At 35.3% G+C, this 13,014-nt stretch overlaps 1 protein-coding gene across 4 annotated transcripts in view; it reads right to left on the reverse strand.

Annotated features, from left to right (window-relative positions):
• The window catches only part of Fut8 (fucosyltransferase 8), a 199,545-nt gene that overhangs the window by 160,024 nt on the left and 26,507 nt on the right, over positions 1 to 13,014 (reverse strand). For all 4 annotated transcript variants that reach the window (XM_076921929.1, XM_076921926.1, XM_076921928.1 and 1 more), the window contains exon 2: positions 1,921 to 2,017. The gene's annotated coding sequence lies outside the window, so the exon portion shown is untranslated. The remainder of the gene's footprint in view (positions 1 to 1,920; positions 2,018 to 13,014) is intronic.

Genomic DNA, 13,014 nt, shown 5'->3' on the forward strand with positions numbered 1-13,014 from the left:
CCGCACTAAGATCCTTTGCCTAGCAAGATGGCTGAGTGGGCAAGGGGCTACTGCCAAACCTGATAACCTGAGTTCAATCCCAGGACCTACAGAGTAAAAGGAGGGCACCAGCTCTGCCCTCAAGGTGTCCTCTGACGTCTACACTCCTACTGTGCCACAAATGGCATAAATATACAAACTCTCTCAAAGGAAAAAGAAACATTCTATGACAGCACAATATAACTAATACCATGTGTGTATAGAGAGTCTATGAAAGTTACAAAACTCATCTAAAAATACTCAGGAATGACAGCACTGTAAAGGTCTGGCGGCACTCAGCACCCAGCATACAGCAGGGATCTCACCAGGCAACGGGAGCTCTGACTCAGAGCACTGCGTCTCTCTCAAGATCTTTTTATATCTACAGCAAATAAAGAACAACTTTCTTACAAATATCCAAATAGCTTTCCGAGCTATTTTTGAGACCATTAATTTCCACAAGTAGAGCTATTTCATTCACTTTCATTTCAAATGTTCATTCAGAAAAATTCTAATTAACTTTTCCATACTAAATTTCTGCCCTCTTTAACTAAAATTTTAAGATGAGGAAAAAATACTTGTAATTTATTTGATTTTTATGAACTGGAAACTTTAGGCCTGCTCTACCTCTACATGCCTGATCTAACACTGTGCTCAAGAAACACTGCAGGCTCTGCTACAGTCTGCTTCTACTCTAACAGCTGGGCATGGCTTCTCTTAACCAAAACACAAAATGACCAGAAGTTAAAGGTTTCACCCTCTACCCTATGTCTATTAGGGTTTTTTTTTTTTTTTCTGATTTCTTTTTAATAAAACTGAAAGCCTGTAGTGTCAGACATGGTGGTACACATGCTTCTTCTGATCCTAACAATTAGAAGGTGGAAGCAGTAAAACCTGAGTTCAGTCTGACCTGTACAGCAAATCCCTGTCTCAAAAACAACAAAAAAGAGCTAGGCTAAGCCCTTTCCCTGCATGTACAAGCTACTAATTTCAATATCTAGAACTGGAGGGAGCATGGCACAGTCTTTAAAAGAAACACAACCCTGATGATTAAATCAATACAACCTCTCTTAACAACAAAAAAGTTATTTATTTTAATAAAGACTATTAAGTCATGGGGTTTTTTTTAATGCATGACTGTAGAAGCTTTACTATCACCCCGAACTTAAAATAATCCAAATGTCCATTAACTAGTGAATAGATAAACTGATTGTGGTAAATTCACAGAGTGGAACTCTACTACACAACTGAAACGAAAATACTGATACGGGGGCATGAATAGCACACAAATACATTATACTAAATAAAAGAAGCAGATTCCAAAAGCTGGATGCTAGATACTTCCGTTTAAGCAGCGCACTATGAAAGGTGAACTGTGTGAGCAGAAAACAGATTCTCATTGCTGTCAGCAGTGGCGAAGGGGGTGGGTCTAACTAAAAAGCCTGTGGAACTGTTTTAATTGAAGTGGTGAGTATGTACGCCAGTCCTCTTAGAATTAATATTAATAGCAGGGATGTTAATGCGTGACTTAATGTTCATGTGTGGACACGTTTTAGAAGAGCTACTAAAATATCAGAAGTTTCTAAAGTGAGTTTATTCTCATTACCAACTATGCCATACAACAACCTAAGCTCAACATAAAAAATTGTTGTTTTATAAAATTCAAAACTTGAAAATCAAAGCCATTAAAAAAGTAACACGCTATGACTTTATGAAGAACAGATTATACTCCATAGAAAGGCAGAAAATATTTCCCAATTAATGCACAATTACCTAGTTTGGACTAATGTGGCCAATTGATACTGTATTCCATTGGTACACACACATGTAGCTTTAAAAACGAAATCATCTCAAAATATTCAAATAAAAACAGAAAGGTACTATCCACAAAAATGTACTGACCTGAAATTTGCTCAGTTAATAAATAAAGATGCAAAGGACTTTTATCTTGGATTAAAACATCACCAGGGCCATAGGTGGCCTCAGCCAGAACAGCAACCTGAAACAAAGGAAAGTAAATTAGTTCACGCTCCTCAAATTTCACTTAACATCATTATACTCCTTAGTTTTCTATTTACTTTCATGTGGGAGTCATAATAAATAAATGCCTGTATCCTGAAGCCACAATTTTACTAATGCCAAGAAGGAATGGACTTTCATCTTGCAAACTACATCCAAATTCAGTTGCACTCATTGTCTTTTTTTGGGGGGGGGGGGGGGGGATTTTCGAGACAGGGTTTCTCTGTATAGCCCTGGCTGTCCTGGAATTCACTCTGTAGACCAGGCTGGTGCACTCATTGTCTTAATTTGCTGCATATTCCATCCCAAAACAATCAGCCCCCATGGTTCCTTCCCAGTCACAAACATTCCCTTCCAGTCTAGACCTCAAAATGTACCAACCCAACTAGTTCTACATCTTTGTTTCTTCTTCTACACAAACTTTCACGCTAATTAATTTAAGCTGCTTGACACAGAACAATTTTATTATCCCAGCTGTCACCACTCAATGAGCATTCTTGAAGTATAAAAGACATTGTAATTTTTACTTTGTTGAGTGTTAAATAACTTCATACACATGTAAATACTGTAGTCTTCTGTGATGTGTTCACATTATTTGGAATTTTCTCTCTTGGGTACTGCCTTTAGTCTTTCTGTATAGAGAGGGTCATATGAGCTTAAGGTTTGCTCCACTACTGAGCCACAACCTGATGAACACCTACATTTTTTTCACTTACTGTCAATTAAACTATGTAAGTCAGCTTTCTCAAAACTGACTTAAGAATTCTGTATTCCATTAGTCTTTGTTAGACTATTTGCTGCCATATTCATATGTATATTTCACATGTATATTATATATAGTCTTATATAATCTCCTAATTAGGGAACCTATCTCCTACTTCTTTGCTGCTGGCTCTTTATCATCTATTACCACGTTTAACATATGGTAAGAATCAGTATGATTCATAGACAAGTAAAATGGTTTTAATAACTACTCACATATTAAATGTTCACTGCATATATATGTATAAGTTACTAAGTACAAAAACCCAGGAACACTACAGTTTGTGGCAGTATCTTTCTCTCAGTTACCCTACTATTGTGCTATGACATGTGATTCTTCTTTAAATGACATTAATTGTGAGAAGTAGGAATGACATTATTAACTGTAATTTTTTTATTCCAACGCCACTGAAGCCCACTGAAACCAATTTTTGGCTATTAAAACTGTACAATCAGGATCCCAATTATTTTTACTTTAATTTCCAAAAGTAAAATTTAAGGTTCTGAGGGAGAACTATAAGAACATTCAATAAATTGCCCTAAACACAAAATTCATTTTTATAGCACACAGTTATTTACATTATCTCGTCTAGTAGATCAATTTGAAGAAGACAAACAATAACTCTGAAAAAAACATAAATGTTACAATTTATTCATAAATATAAACGCTAAAAATCTCCCTAGGTTCACTATAATTCTTTCATAAAACTTCACCTAAAAGTTATTGCCAACTTTCCGCAATAATTGAAATGTGCAGGTCTTACATCTACTGCCACTGTTAATAACTGGTACCAGATTTACCTTCTGATGGGAAAAAGCTACATATATATTTGCCCCTTTCCAGATATTGAACAAAAAATTAGTGTGATCTATAGTTCTTGAAAAATTGAAACAACCAGACAGTCTCTATAAGCATCTTGTTTTACGGTAAGAGACATGTTCTACATACCACTAAAACAGATCCACACAGAACACAGTACATACCACTAAAACATCCACACAGAACACAGGAGCTGTGCTAACTTTGAAGAAGCAGAGATCCAAGTTCACTATAGTGGAAGTGACAAGAGTTACTAGAACAGATCTACACTGGGGTTTACTTGCATCTCAAACTTAGTAGTAATCCACACTTAGGCATGTGTCCATAAATCAAGGGGTTAAAAACTCTCAGGGTTGGTGTTAGTCAATGAGAGTTCTATCAAACAAAGACAGAGGCTTCCATTATATGTTGACTGGCCCACGAATAAAGACTGTTCTATAATAATCCCAGGAGACACAATCCTTTAGGGTTATCTTATCCTCAATCTAACTTGTAACTACCAACCAAAAGGAAAGATCTCAAACTCTTGGGCATATGGTAAAGTGTTCAGAAGGATGGTGACCCAGCAGTGAAGCCAATCTTAGCTTGTATGACCTTCTAAAGAAAGACTAAAAGCAGTACCCGAGACAGAAATTTCCAAATAATCTGACGACATCCCAGAAAAACTCACAAGTATTTATAGAAATAAGAAATTACTTAACACTCAACAAAATAAAGTTTATAATCTCTTTTTTAATGCTTACTAAATATCAACTAATTACTAAACATTTTTTTAATTATAAAGACAACTTCTAAAACCCAATGAAAGCCCAATTTTCTCTCTAAATTCCTTTGGGGTGGTTATTCTTCAGGGTCAAGAAGCTTCTTCATAGACATATTAAGTACAATATAGTGCAGTAGCTAGAGCAATCATAGGCTCCCCTCATTTATTACCTGTTTTTTCAGGACTCAATGCTGGGTGCTAGAAATCAACCAAACTTCCCAAAGCTAGTAAAGTCATGGATCTTATAGAATAATCTACTATCACTACTTTGCTGGACCAGTAAATTTCTAACGACATTCTAAATCTTGTCTTTACCCACAGATAAGTGTGGTTACCACCCCTCATCAAAGCTCTTCTTTAGAGCAAATGGAGACCTTCACAGAAAACCACATTATAGAAATCACTAAAATAAGAATAGTGTGAAGCCCAAAAATATGACATTAGAAACAAAACCCATAAGAGATAAGTGAGTGACAAAAAAAAAGATTGTGATTTGAAAAATAAGCAAATACCATCATTGACAAATAATACTCAATAGAAAACAATAATAAAAGCAATACAAAGAAAAAATTTTACAAAATTCTACAAAAAAATTTACAAAAAAAATTATAAACTGAATAGTTTCTCTAAGGAAAAAAAAGCAAAAACATGTACCTATGACCAAGGCCATAGCATAGGATCTCATACTTGTTCAGAACAAATAAATATGCAATATGTTATTCATTTAGGAGAAAACACCACACTTGATTATCATGAGCGGCATTGGAAATTGTTCTAGTTTTTTGTTGGTATTATAAACACTCTGACCAAAAGCAACATGAGAAAGAAAGAAAAGGTTTCTTTCACCTTACAGGGGAAGCTGAGACTAGAAGTGAAGCAGTGGAGGACCTTCCTCACTGGCTTGCTTCCCTGACTTAGTCTCCTACCTTTCTTACACAGCCCGGGCTCACCTGCCTAGGGATAGTACTGCCTGTAGTGGGCTGGACCCTCCCCATCTATCAGCGATCAAGAAAATGCCTTGCAAGCATGCTTACAAGGCCAGTCCCACAGAACCAATTCTTCAATTAAGTTTTTTTTTTCCAGATCACTCTAGTTTGTACCAAATTAACCAAAAATAAACCAGTACACAATCCATGTCCAATATTATGAGATTTGCTATAATCTCATGAAAGGTAAAAATACTAAAGGAAAAGATAGAAATCTTTAAAAGTAAAAAAAAAAAAAAAAAAAAAAAAAAATCGGTAAAATATAAACTATTTCCTTTTTGATGAAGTGCCAAAAAAAGAAAGTTACAAATCACAGGTTTACATTCAGTTTGTGGTACTGAACTGTCAGTCATTTTCCCATACTGTTAGGAAGAAAAATGAGTTACAATGAGCAAATACTAGATGGGAAGAGAAAAATAGCAACTGGTCCGCTGAGTTTCATCCTTAAAGAAATGATAAGTGCTATTCTAAAAAAGAAAATATTAAAACCACACATGAGAGGAAGAGAAATCTAAATTTCCAGAGAAGTTACACATTAACAGATGACAGAAAGAAACTGTCTGAAGTAAAACTGGCCATTTTTGAGGGAAAAAATTAAGGGAGCAACAGCTGTAAACCTACCTAAAATAAAAAGCTAATTAGTACAGTCACAACTGCATCCTATAAGACTAATAGTTCTTAGGCTACTTAGGTATCTCAAAAGTCTGGCTTCAGAGAGGATTAGATGAGACTGTATCTACAGATGATATGGATGAAACTACCCAGATTGATGGCGGCAATCTATAAGAAGCTGCTTACTATATTTATTTTTTCTGCAGGAAATGTGTCAACCTAAATAGACCATGAGGTATACTGCTCTAGCTTAGACACGAACAGCGGTAACTAGAGCAGCAGTGCTCCCTAGCTATGGTCCACCTTGTTAAGGAAGAGTCAATGGGAGAGAAAGTCTCAAAGGAGAACAGTGGTGATGACAGTATACCTCTCCATTTCCTGCTTTTCTTATAGCACTAATAGTCCAGTGACTCTGGTATACCAGTGGAAGTTACATTTCTTGAAAAGAAAAATAGGCAAGAGAAGTGATATTCTTGGGGAAAGAAAGTACTTCATGCTAACAACAAAAGAGGGCAGAAGATACAGCAGAGTGGTTAGAGTGCAGAGTGCTTGCCTAGCATGAATGAGCCCAACTTCAATTTCCAACACCAAACAAACCAGGGATGGTGGTATCTAACTGTAATTCCAGTACTCAGGAGGTAAGATCCGAAGTGTAAGGTCATTCTCAAGACATACAGCAAATTTAGGGACAGACTGAAATATATCAGATCTTGGATAGATAGATAGATAGATAGATAGATAGATAGATAGATAGATAGGAAGAAGACTGAAGTATTAAGAATAAAAAGTCTGAAAAGTCTATACCAATACTACTTGAAAAAAGATAGCACCCAGTTGAGGGATGGGGCCTCCCACACATCTCAAAATTTTTAACCCAGAAATGTTCCTGTCCAAAGGAAAGACAGGAACCAAGAACAGAACAGAGACCGAAGGAAAGGCCATCCAGAGACTGCCCCACCTAGGGATCCATACCATCTGCAGACACCAAACCCCCAAACTATTGCTAATACCAAAAAATGCTTGGTAAACTATTGGTAATACCAAGAAGAGCCTGGTATGGCTGTTCCCTGAAAGGTTCTACCAGCACCTGACCAATACAGATGCAGAAACTGACAGCCAACCATCCGACTGAGCCCAGGGACCCCAAAGGAAAAGTTAGGGGAAGGACTGAAGGAGCTGAGGATTTAAAACTAGTATGTAAGGCAAAAATTTCAGGCTTGTCATTTGGCAAGCTGAACATCCTTAAATGTAAAAGCAGACAAGCCACCGTTAACCCTAAAGCCCACTCAGAACTAATAGTGATCTCTCTCTTTACATGAAAAAAAAATGTATAAATGGTAATTCTATCTCTCATCCAGCCCATAAAAAGTACCAAATAGTAATTTATAAACTATTCCTAACTACAGTTTAGAAATATAGGAAAGCATATGCATTGTGAATTTATGTGTTTTATATTATCAACACCAGGCTATGGTCATAACAAGTTTTCTGTCTCATTTCATATGAGAACAAGGTCACACTGTTAGCAGTATGGCGTCCCTGCAGAAAGGCAGTTATTCTACAGCAGAATCAGATTCAGGAGCGACAAGAAAGATCAATGGTTCCTACCAGGGAATGTGACACTCCTCCACAGAGTATCACTCACCTCCTAAGTAATGTGAATAAAGCAGGAAAAGGGGCTTCCACATTGACAATAGTACTTAATTCTATATTGTTTACAAGCCAAAGACGACAGTACAAGTTAATTTAATGTGCTGGAGAAAACATATCTTTAAGTTTGTCTACTTGCAACTGGGGAACACAAAACTAAAAAAAACAAAGCTTAAAAGCCAATTTGGTAAATCTTATTGTTTAAATTATTAACACATAGAGCTATGAATGCTACATTTACTTGGGGCAGGAAATCTATATTGTCAAATTAGTTAAGTACTGTTATATAACAAGTTGATAAGATGTTCTCACCCACCAATTACTATAATATATATTTATCCATGCATTTTATAATATTAAATAAAATATAATTATTTATATTTTATTTATAATTATTTATATTTATGATTATTTACATTTATAATTATCTCTAGCCCCTATTAAGTTCTTTATATTCAAAGTTACACAACTCATATAAGGAAGAATAAGGTATGCTATCAAAGCCAGGATCTTATTCATTTCACTATATAGTGAGCACCTAGAAACCACCTAGGGAGAACAAATCATGGGCTTGAAAGGATATTCACAGTCTAATTATGTACTCAGCAAATATTTTTAAATTTTAAAAAGTTCCCAGGACTAAGACACAGCATCTAGGGACACATGTTTGGACAATGAAAGTACAGGTCACTGTAAAAAATGAAAACAGTGGCTACCACTGGAAACAGAAACAGTTATAACTGAGTACTATTCAAGCTAAACCAAGGTTTTTTATACTGATATAAAGTATAAATAGTCAGAATATTGTTCAAATAGTGCCCCACTATAGAATAATTTCCATGGCCAAGAATTTTTGGAGGAATTGCTGTTTTCACAGAATCAACAGAAAATGTACAATATAAGCCTGGAACAACTTGTCATGCAATGCTATCAAAGGTGAGTACTGTTATGTTGAAAGAATTCAGAACATGTTCAAGATACTCACTGTCCAAAAATGGAACTTTATGAACTTCATGAGCCACAGTAATCGCAGTGCATTGACATCTAAATATGTCTGACTACTTTACTTAAGTTAATGAGATATTAAAACAGTAACAAACAAAGCATCTAACACCTTCAAAGGTTTAGACTCAGGGAATAAATTTATTATCTTCAAAACTAGTAACTAAACATGAGGAAGCAAACACTTATTCTCTTGTGAACTTCAGTAGTCAAAAATACAATAAATAAGGAGAGTATTCTATGGAAGTATTCTTCTTAGAAGAAATAATCTAAAATATCACCATTTTGTAAACCCACAAAAATTAATGGCTCTTACATCAGAAAGTTATCCAATATCAAATGCCTCCTCACATTTTACAAACAGATCACATCAACTCTGATCAAGTCTGGATTCAGCTGGAAATCTTTAGAGCATACAGAAAATAGAGATGAATGCTGAATTATACTATCATATATAATCAGCAAAATTCAGTCTGTGAAAAACTGTAGGCCCATAGCCGAGTAGCTAAATTAAAAGGGAACCAAGAGAGAGATGAAAGGGGACATATAGATTAACAGCTCAAGAGACACCAAATTAAAAAAAAAAAAAAGTAAGACTAAGCCACAGTGTCTAGGGACAATAAAAATACAGATCACCATAAAAATGAAACAACATCTACTCTTGGAAAATGAAGCAGTTCTGACTGAGATGAGATACACAGAAAGCTGTGTGAGAACTGACAAGTTCTTGGTGGTTTTCTAAATGTGTTCCCTTTTAAAACATGAAGTAAATATTCATTTTGCTTTTTGTATTTGTGCTTTATGTTATAATTTAAAAGCTTTTACAAAAATACAAATAAAAAAGAATTTCTCAGTCAGAAATTCTTAAAATTCCAGCTCTATCAGGTTTTTGCTGTGTGCACAAATATGTTAAGTAATACCTCGATGTTTCAGTCTTCACATTTATAACACAGAAAATAAGGCACCATAATTATGATAACAGTACAGTTTGAATGTTTAGCAAGTTGTCTACTGAACATTCAAGAAATGGTAATTATTATCTGTGCAAAAGAAGAAGCTATATACAAGGAGGCCATCAAAATTTTTAACTAAATGGTTATGCCAACTGTTTGATTAGTCACATATCAATCTTCTTTGTTTTTTAATATACATAGTAGTCTTTTAAAGGTATCCTAAGTCAAATATTATAGCACAGGCCTATAGTTCCAGCATTCAAGAGGCTGAGGCTGAAAGACTGCTTTAGTCCTGAGAGTCAAGACCAGCTTGAACAACAGAAAAAGACCTGATCTTAAACCAAAGGTTTTCTATGTATTAGTCACTTTTCATATAAATCCTTTCAAGCTAAAAACATCAGGTAGTACTAACATAAGTTTTGTTAGCCAGAAAATATACAAAATGCCTTTAAAAGTGCCATACATTTAGTTATGAACATATATTCTATTTTTAAAATTAATATATGATAAAATAAGCTTTGGGAGAGAAGCAAAGTATACAGCTCTAAGACTTTTAATGTTTATAAGTTTAAGTATCAACACAATCAATACAGAACAGTTTTATCATTAAAACCACCCTTTAAAAAAAATTCCTTATGCTCTATAAAGTCACACACACGTCCTACCCTAAACTTGGAATTTTAGTCCATTTTGTGCTACTGTAACCACTATCTCAGAGAGTAAACTATAAAGAACAGAAGCATATTCTTCACAGTTCTGAAGGCTCAGGAGTCCAAGGTTAAAATCCAGTGCTTGGGAGCTAGAAAGATGGCTTAGTGGCTCAGAATGCACACAGGCCACCCTTGCAGAAGACCCAGCTCCCAACTCAGGCATTTCCTAACAGACTAGAATTCTAGTACCAGGGAATCCAATGCCTCTGGTCTCTGAAGACACCTATACTCACATAGATACATACACACACATACACATAATTTTAAAAATAAAACTTTTTTTAAATGTTTCAATGCTTGGTGAGGGCCCTTTCTGCAACATGCTAACATAGTGAATGGTGAAGGGACAAAAGGAGATAAACACTGTGTCATCGCAAAGCAGAATAGAAAGAGCAAACTTACTTCCAGAAACTCTTAAGGTCATAACTTTATTCATAAGGGCAATACCCATTAGATTCCACCTTTCAACACTGTCACACTGGAATCATCTCAACACTAATGTTTGAAGAAGACAAAAACAAACTATGGTACCAATGATCTGTTGGTACTGTTATAGTTTTATCTTTTGCCAGTGTCATAAGTGGGATGAGACCAGCTTCTTTTGCAAAGCATGTCTGTAAGAGTCATCCAAGTTGTTAAACATACAAATTGTTACTTGATTTTCATTGTGAAGTATTCCATTGCATGACTTACCACAGTTTATCCACTCATGCACTGACATTTGCAGTTTTCTAGTTTTTTGAAATTGTGAACATGTGTTCCATTTCTCTTTAGTAAATACTCATCTGAGTATTTACCATGGGATTGCTGATTCACATGACGTCTATGTAAGGAACTCTCCACACTGCTGTGCGATTTTGTGTTCTCATCAGCGGTACATGAGCATTCTAGCTGCTCCATACCTTTGCAGCTTGCTACTGTCAGAATTCAGGTACCTGTTTCTTTACCGTTAGTATTTGAATAGCTAGGTAATAGTATCTCATTATTTTAATTTGCATTTCTACTGGTTAATGATGTTTATAGGCTCTGTTTTTTAAATATATACTACAGTTAATTCTATTTGCCAGAGGACCACATTTAATATTATAGCACTTAGCCTGTTAATGAGATGAAATTCTTTCATAAACTAAACTACTCTTGATATCTTTTCAGAATCATTTACCACACAAAATTTCAAATTGGCCTCATAAGCAAGGAACATTTATGCAAAGTTTTTCAATTCATTGGGTAGAAAATATACTCAAATTCAATTTATATTAAATTGGAATTTTGTAAATTTTTCTTAAATTAAGAAAATAATCTTTTCAACTTCCTTCTCATCTTTTCAAAATCTTTTTTCATAAAATTATCTAATTGTAAAAAGCATTTATTGAGCATTTATTGAGTGGCTACCTTGTGTTAGGAACTATACTAATCCTTAAACATACAAATATTAGCAAGGCAAAAGATCTTAACCTTTATATTACTCATTTTTGTGTGAGTACATGTATGCGTTTCTGCATGTTTGTGTGATGTGTTTGTGTGAGTATATGCACTTGTGTATGAGGGTGTTCCATGTGCATGTGTGCACATGCATTAGATCGCTATCTTATTTTCAGGTCTGTGTGTGAGCTAGCCCATGTAGGCATATATGGAGGCTGGAGGCTGATGCAGGGATGTCCTCCTCAATGACTATACCTTATTTGGTGTGACACAGTCTCTCACTGAAGCTGGAACTCACTGTTTCAGCTACACTAGCTGGCCAGTTTGCCTATGGGATCTGCTTGTCTTTGTCCCAGCTCCTAGAGCTGTTGTTATAGGTATGCACCACCACAGTTAGTTAGCACTCAAGTCTTCTTGCTTCCACAGCAAAGAAATAAAGAACTTACCTACTATGCCATCTCCCCAGTACTGCACCTTAATTTCTGTTTTTAAAAATTTAACTTATGTATATGAGTATTCTGCATGCATATATGCTAGTGTACCAATCGTGTGCCAATGCTCAAAGAGGCCAAAAGAGGGTGCTGCTACTCTAGAACTGGACTTAGAGGAAGTTGTGCACCATCTAGGTGCTGGAGAGAAAGCTCAGCAGTTAAGAGCATTTGTTGCTCTTACAGAAGACTTAGATTCAATTCTCAGCACCACATAGTGGCTCACAACCATCTGTAACTCTAATTCAAGGGGATCTGATGCCCTCTTCTGACTTCCAAGAATACCAGGCATGCACACGGTACACATACACATAGGCAAAACAAACACATAAAATAAAAAAGTCTAAAAAAATTTTATATACCATCTAAATTAAGAAACAAACCATGAAAATTCTGTATAAATACACTTGTTTATGAATCATTTGCTGATACTTAAATTTTATTCTTCCTCTGTAAGTAAAGGATATGATTATTGGTTATAATGTAAATTATGATTCTAGTTTTGTTTTCGTGGTCTAAAAACAATAACTATAAAATTTCACACATACATTATTGTACAATTAAGAAAATTTCTTCTCAGGTACATTCAAAGGAAGGCATCTCTCATTAAAATAAGTGAGCTATCTGGACCACAATTTAGCTCCTCATCCCTTTCTTATGCTACAGTACCTTATTCGTTCTTCACATGCACTAATAAAATTCTCACTGTTACTTGTAACTTAACAGACTGATCACAAATCCTATAACATGTAAAAGTTAAAAACAAAAAGTTCTTAAGCCAGGCACTGTGGCTCATGTCTGTGATCCCA

Source organism: Arvicanthis niloticus, chromosome 23 (genome assembly GCF_011762505.2).
Source record: "Arvicanthis niloticus isolate mArvNil1 chromosome 23, mArvNil1.pat.X, whole genome shotgun sequence".
NCBI lineage: Eukaryota > Metazoa > Chordata > Mammalia > Rodentia > Muridae > Arvicanthis > Arvicanthis niloticus.